The 6866-nt window shown below is 37.8% G+C and overlaps 1 protein-coding gene across 2 annotated transcripts in view; it reads right to left on the bottom strand.

Moving 5' to 3' along the window:
- Nucleotides 1–744: 744 nt before the first annotated feature.
- Nucleotides 745–6866, bottom strand: part of LOC136826868 (transmembrane protein 39A) — a 371219-nt gene continuing 365097 nt past the window's right edge. For both annotated transcript variants that reach the window (XR_010849723.1, XR_010849722.1), the window contains exon 11: nt 745–1381. The gene's annotated coding sequence lies outside the window, so the exon portion shown is untranslated. The remainder of the gene's footprint in view (nt 1382–6866) is intronic.

Here is a 6866-nt window from a genome sequence, read left to right as displayed (position 1 = left end):
TTACTGGCCACTTCCTATGCCTCACCACACCCTGGATGCTGCTTCTCTTAAATTTCTCAAACCATAAATGACGCTTTGAACACTTGAGCACTACCTTTATTAGCACTCATTCCAGGGGTAGTTTTCAAGAGATCAGCATGCAGTTGTCTTGCCGTTTGCACATATGATGGCCTCAAAAACAATCACCGGCTGTTTTTCATTGATACAAATTAGCAACAATTTCTCAACCTCTTTAACTGTGTGAGACCTTGTTTTGCAAAATTTCACCCCCTTAACAACACCAACTCCTTTACTGACATCTTCACCTTTTAAAACTGAAGCAATTGTCATTTTGGGCATATGAAACTCCTTAGCCAGATCAGTGATGCAGGCACCACTATCAAATCTTGCTATGGTTTATTTTTAGTTTCTATAATTCTTCTATCTACTTTTCATTTTAATTTGCTGCCATCTCAAACCTTCTTAGGCTCCATGATGACGTGCTGCACTAGAATCGTGGGGGCTGGCACCTCTAACCCCCTGGAATTTTGAAGGACAACTGCATATCTCATCAACTGATTTTGACCAATTCCCGTTAATAAAAAATGTAACATACAGCAAGCTTTCCTAAATATACATATAAACTTCGTCAATTTAGGCATATAAAACAATGACCTGATCTATATTTGAACATGAATATGCAAAAACTTCCAAGCAACACTTTTAGTCATACTGAAGCTTATAAAGTGATAATGAAATGTAGTGTTTAAATTTCAGAGCTTTAATACAACATATTTCACCAACAAAGGTAATATTTATATCTAATATTACAGCTAAGTGACTAGATCTCCTGCTTTTCATCATTTGCTGGAAATCAAACATTCAAGAAAATTCTGATTAACAAATACAGTACATAAACATTAACCAACAAATATTAAATGGTGACAATAAGCTTTATACAAGACCAAAAATTTTATGAAATTCCCTCTTGTAAATTTTGTTGTGTTTATAAAGTTACTAAACAGCACTGTTTTGGAAACAATAAAAAATAGCTATTGTATATTCATCTGCATTTCTCTTCACTATCAAGAAACAGATTATCTCAACTCCAGTTAAACTGAAAACAAGTTGTTTATAGTAAATCAGACTGTTCAAGATAATGCAATTCTATCATTAACAATAAATTACGTTTCCCTACAAAAGTAGACGAATAAAACTAAAATAAAATTATAGAAACATGAACTATATTGAGTACTTTATGCAAAGAATTCCTGCAGACAATAACCCTATGATTACAAATATTCCATTACCTAATTTTATTGCTTGAAAACCAACAAACACTGCTTTTCCAATTGCTGTATCTCAACTGCAAGATAGCTCCAAGATTCTGAAGACTGGTTTACTGTAAACAAATGAATTGTGTTTCCATCAGAAATAGTAACATTTCACATCAACCAAAGCCTCCCTTATTTAAATAAACAGCCAGAACAAAGAATCAAGAAAGAAACAGCTTACATTAACATGTGATCAATAAGTTTCAACTGCAACAGAGATGGGGCTAATAGTTCTACATACTGTATGTATGTAATTAAATTATATAAAATACAAAGAAACAAAAATAATTTATTTTACACCAGCCATAATCAAGAAAAAATATTTTGCACTGAACAATACACTCCCTTGGGTACTTAAAAAAACCTGAAACATTTCAGAACATCCCTTGCTAAAGAACAATAGCTTATATGAATTTTCATAATAAAATTTATTTTCTGGATACTTCCCTACTATTAAAGATAGCTTATATCTCCATGCCGATAGGCGAGTTGGCATTCAAACAAAAGATCGAATGGTTGCCCGGATGACTGTCTAGTACACCTGTTCTCCACCAGGTGTTTCAAATGTTTTAGTTCTTGTCAGAATTCTCCTTGACAGCCTACTAAGTTGTGGGGAGCTGGGTGGGGTCTACTTGAACAGTAGGTAAGTATCCACATAATACATTTTATTATGAAAATTTATATTTGGGATGAATCTTACCTACTGTTAAAGATAGTTGATTCCCACATTGAGAAAAGGATGGTGGGTAGTGCAGCTAGACAAAATTCGCTCAGCCAATCGAGCTAAAGGTTTCTTGCATGAAACCCAAAACATTCTTACCTGATCTGGAATCCTTTCAGGATATTATTGCTGCCAGAAGTTGGATTCCATTCAGGGAGCAAGACTCTCATACGTGTGTGCAGCAAAGAGCAGCCATGCAAAGAAAACTGCTTCAATTCTTTGGTTCTGGAAAAAACAACCTGCTACTAGTAGCAGAATAAGGGCTTTACTGTTTTCAGACACTGTGGTAGGCTAAGTTTGGGTTTGTATGATGAAAGATGATTTGTGTGAATTGATTGTTTCGTTTTTGTTGTTGTGATGTTTTTTATTATGTTTATTTTGGGTTTTTCTTAGGAATGCCTAATGTATGTTTTCATGTTTTTTTTTTTTTTTTTATTTGCAGTTTGCCTGAGTGTGATAGGGTAGATTAACTGGCTTCCCTTCACCTGAACTGGAAGAAAATTTACCTGAAAGAGGAAATTGACATTGGCAACTACCAAAGTAGTCAAACAGTTGGTAAGACCAAATCATTTTCAATTGCCTTGGTGTGAAGTTTTCATGTCAGTTACTTAAGACAGTGACTGTCCTGAATGGCATCAGGGTTAGAGAAAGTGCTTAAATACCTGTAAGCTGATTTTACTGTGAATGAGATTTTAGATTCTCGTTTATAACGAGAGAAGGGCTTTTGTGTAGAAAAAGACTGCAAGAAGAAATTTCAAAGTAATTTCTGCCCTCAGCTTGTGGTTATCTTGGATTTTGACTATTGACAGTATTAAGTTAGGCTAAGTTAAGTATAAGAAGATTGTTTTGATAAACTTTAGTGGTAAGTAGGAAATAAGTTAGATTAAGTATTGAGAGGTGATATCTGCTACACTGTGGCAAATGTAAATAAAATTAGGATAAGGTTCTGTTTGAAGGTCTTCGGCCCACTGTAATATTAAGGTTATTAAATTAGGATAGGTGAAAAAAGAGTATTCTTTAACCTCTGAATCTGTTCCCATCATCCTGCACCAATTGTGTCAAAAATAAAAAAGCCCCTACAACACAATTCTGCATATTTACGGTAGTGAGTGGCAAAAACCAAACTGCACTCCTACTCTGCCACATTAACCTTTGCAAATGACACTCTAGGTTTTTAAAACCACGAAACAAAAGGCTAACTTTGCCTATTCTTGGCTTAACCTTTGACAAAGACATACTAAGTTTTCTAAAATCATAAAACAAAAGTATAACTTTGCCTCTTCCAGGCTTAACCTATCTAAGTAAGTTTTAATTACCCTAACAGGAGACAGAGGTGTTTCCACTTCTTCCCAACAAACAGGTTAAACTGAAATTCTTACAGTTCTTGGAAAAACTCAGCCTTAACATAATTCTCAGCTTTAAGGCAAAAAGATAAAATAGCATTCCCTTGACAACAACCTTAAAGAGAGTGCTTGCAATAAATTTAGTCTTTTAACTGCTGATAGTGTTAACTAAAAGAGAGTTTCATAGTAAATACTTCAATGGAACTCATTCCAGAGGCTCAAAAGCATCTGCAGATAAAATTTACAACTGCGACTAATTTTCAGAGAGAAAGATTGTTACTGAGTTGTAGGGGCTTCAGTATGAACTGATCTCAACAGCTTAAGCTGCTGATCATCAGCCAGATCTAAGTGCACATGACAAAATACCAAGGATAGCATAGAACGATAACCTTGAAAGTAAACAGTGAAAAACTCTCTCTATATCTAAGCAGAGAAACTTTGATGTCTACAGTGGTACAGGTGCTGAAAATTCCTCTAGAACAGCATCCTGAGCAATAAACAAATTGCTGCTTCTGATACAAAGCCACAGTTGTTTTCCACTTATTGGGAGAAGATGGTTGAGCAACTCCAAGCGTGAGATGCAGAAGTTAGTGGAACCTTATGGAACTCGGCAGTTCAAGTCGATTTCTCCTACCAAGAGTCCTAGAAAGTCCAAAAATCACTCATTCTGAGGCTGCTAGGGCTCTACAGGAGTCACTGAGCAATTCTTGTACTTGAAATTTGTTCAATACTTCCTTGGAGTAGATAAATGGGAAAGGCATATGAATATAGTCAGACCAAATTTGAAGAAAAAACACATCCACCGCTCAAGCCTGAGGGCCCTCAAAGGAATAGCAGTACACTAGTCGTTCCTGTTCATCCGTATACTAATAAGTCCATATTTGAGTACTCTTCTAATTTCACAGCAACTGTCGAACTTGCGGATGTAATGACCACTCCGTAGGTAGTTTGCTAAGCATTGTCTTTCTGCAGAATAAACTACCGAACCAATATCATGTTGTTCATATCACTCAAAGAAGCAACCTTTCTGCTATGACTTAGTTTCTGACCAGGGATAAACCTTCTAGGAATCTTCGGTGGTCTTTCCACCACTCTGACGCCTTGTAAGCTTTAACAGGTGTAGTGTTGACCAATCTATGGTATATTGTAAGTCGTGTAATGACACTTGTCAAAATTTTTTGTTTTGTGTTACAAGACAGAGGGAAAAAAATGTGGACATAAGTTTAAGGGTAAAACAGTCAACTTTAGTTCCTGCATCCCTCCTACAGAACCTGGCTCCATCTTATGCTGAGACTGTGCTGTAATTGTGCCTGATTATTCTCACAAATTCTCAAGTAAGGCCATGTTTCCTTACAAAGGAAGCCCTTACCGCATAGAAAGCTTCCTTAAGGGCTAAAACCCTTTGAGAAGCAAGAAGTGCCTGTAGTCTTCCAACAGACAAGCCTGCAAATTGCAAGTATCTCCACATCACTAGATAAGAATGTACTGAGGAGTAAGGGAAGTCAACTAAAAATCATAATGCACAGAGACTGAGCCAGGCAAAGCAACAGACTCACAAAATAAAAAAGAATTCTTCTTCCTAAAAGTCAACACCATCTGCCTATGGGCAATAAATTCCTTGTGAATACTTATAGAGGTGCTGTTCACACGCTGAAACAAAGCATCTTGAACAGCAATACCTTCTGCAAATAAACCTCAAAAAAATTTGCTTGACTGAGGATGTACTGGTATGAGAAAAATGTCTCCTGCACACCCACTGAAACATCTGATTTTTCTTTTGGAAAGCCACTAAAACCATGCTGGCAAAACCAAAAAGCATGGGGACAGATGCATAAAGCTGTTCAGTCTCAACATGTCCAACACTGTGCGCCAATCTCCGGTTGCTTATGGTGCTAGGAAAAGGTCAGAGGTAAAATTCTATTGAATTACCGACACCTGCTCCATTTCATTCTCTCTAATTTACAACCTCCTACTAAAGAATGAGATACTTCTGCTGGAGAAAACACAAAGGAACAGCTATAGGAGAAGCTAAACCAGTGGAGGGCAAACTGCTACAAGGGATCATAACTCTCCTCCAATGCCTCCACCACTTAGGTTCTGCTCCTAAGTCTCTCCAAACATGCCAGGAGGCCTGTAATTGACCATCTACTGGAACCTGAGAGCTGAACAGATTCCTGGAAGGTATAAAATACAACTTGTACAATATATCCTCCCTTATCGTCTTAAAGGGAGTTAGACTTAGAAGGCGACCCACGGAAGACACCAAAACAGCTGCCATATCCAGTGTAGCATAAGCCTTTACTACAGATAGGAGCATAAGTGTTCTCACTTCTTCCAAAATGAGTTAGTATAAGCATGAGAACATTAGCCTGCAGCGTCAGAAATGGGTTTGACAGCGCAGGTTAAAAAAATAACATCCTTCCTCGTTAAACTCCTGTGGGCGCCAAAATCACTTAAAGCTGGCTCCATAAACTCCCCGAGCTGGTACCACAACCACACTAAGCTAGCACCTAAACTCTCTAAGCCGATGCTGACAAGAGGCAATTATACTGAGCAAAAGTTCAGCAAAAGATAAAAACTTCAACAATCTAAACAGAGATCTGGACAACAAACTCTGTTTCAGCATGTCCAAAACACATGTCAGTCTCAAGTTTGTCTTTTCAAAGGAACAAGACAAAGAAAACTGAATCTTCAACCAAAGACGGTTTTAGTGCAGATTAAGCTCCTGTATCATAAGAGGTGGTCTCCACGACTTAAAAAAAAAAAAACAGAAGACAAGCACCGGTAGACTGAAAGGGAGCTTTGTGCACCAGAGTACAAGAGAACTTATGAGGGTTTCTTTTCTCAACTAAATGAGGATAAAGCAAAGTGCAACACTCCAGCAAACACCGGCAAACCGAAGGAGATTCCTCCGATTCAAACTCTTCTTCCGCCAGAAGGCGACAGGAGGCAACAGCTGGTGACATGAGGTGACAGCAGACGAGAACACATGATGCATCCTTGACTCAATGAAAGGGAGACAAGGAAATGGAGTCTGAAGTGACTCAGCTGAGTTGACACAAGTCAGCCACGCAAAAGAGAATGAAGCACCAAACAAACAAGAAAATGTTGGGAGGCTGGGGGGAAGAGGAGTTACAACGACTCTCCCACCTCGTCTGAAAGCAAGTCAACAGACCTAAAAGCATTCCCATATGACACATCCTTAGAAAGCTAAGCAGCTGGAATAATATTTGGCTTGGAAATAACAGAAGATACTATAACCATGGTAGGATTGGAAAGAGAAACATTAATTGAGTGGAAGTAGGAGACTCGCCAGTAGCTGAAGGCACAGCATGTAAAGAACAGACAAGTGCATTTTCATGGAGAAAGGGGAATAGCCTAGCAGACAGGGTTTAGAATGATCAATAGATGAAGAGATTAGTTAAACAACTGACTGAGTTGACATAACATGAGAATAAATACAACTCACTACAGACACATTATTATTAG

Source organism: Macrobrachium rosenbergii, chromosome 41, assembly GCF_040412425.1.
Source record: "Macrobrachium rosenbergii isolate ZJJX-2024 chromosome 41, ASM4041242v1, whole genome shotgun sequence".
In the NCBI taxonomy this organism is placed as follows: domain Eukaryota; kingdom Metazoa; phylum Arthropoda; class Malacostraca; order Decapoda; family Palaemonidae; genus Macrobrachium; species Macrobrachium rosenbergii.
Note: the sequence above shows the minus strand (reverse complement) of the source record. Positions and strands in the feature narration are given on the sequence as shown.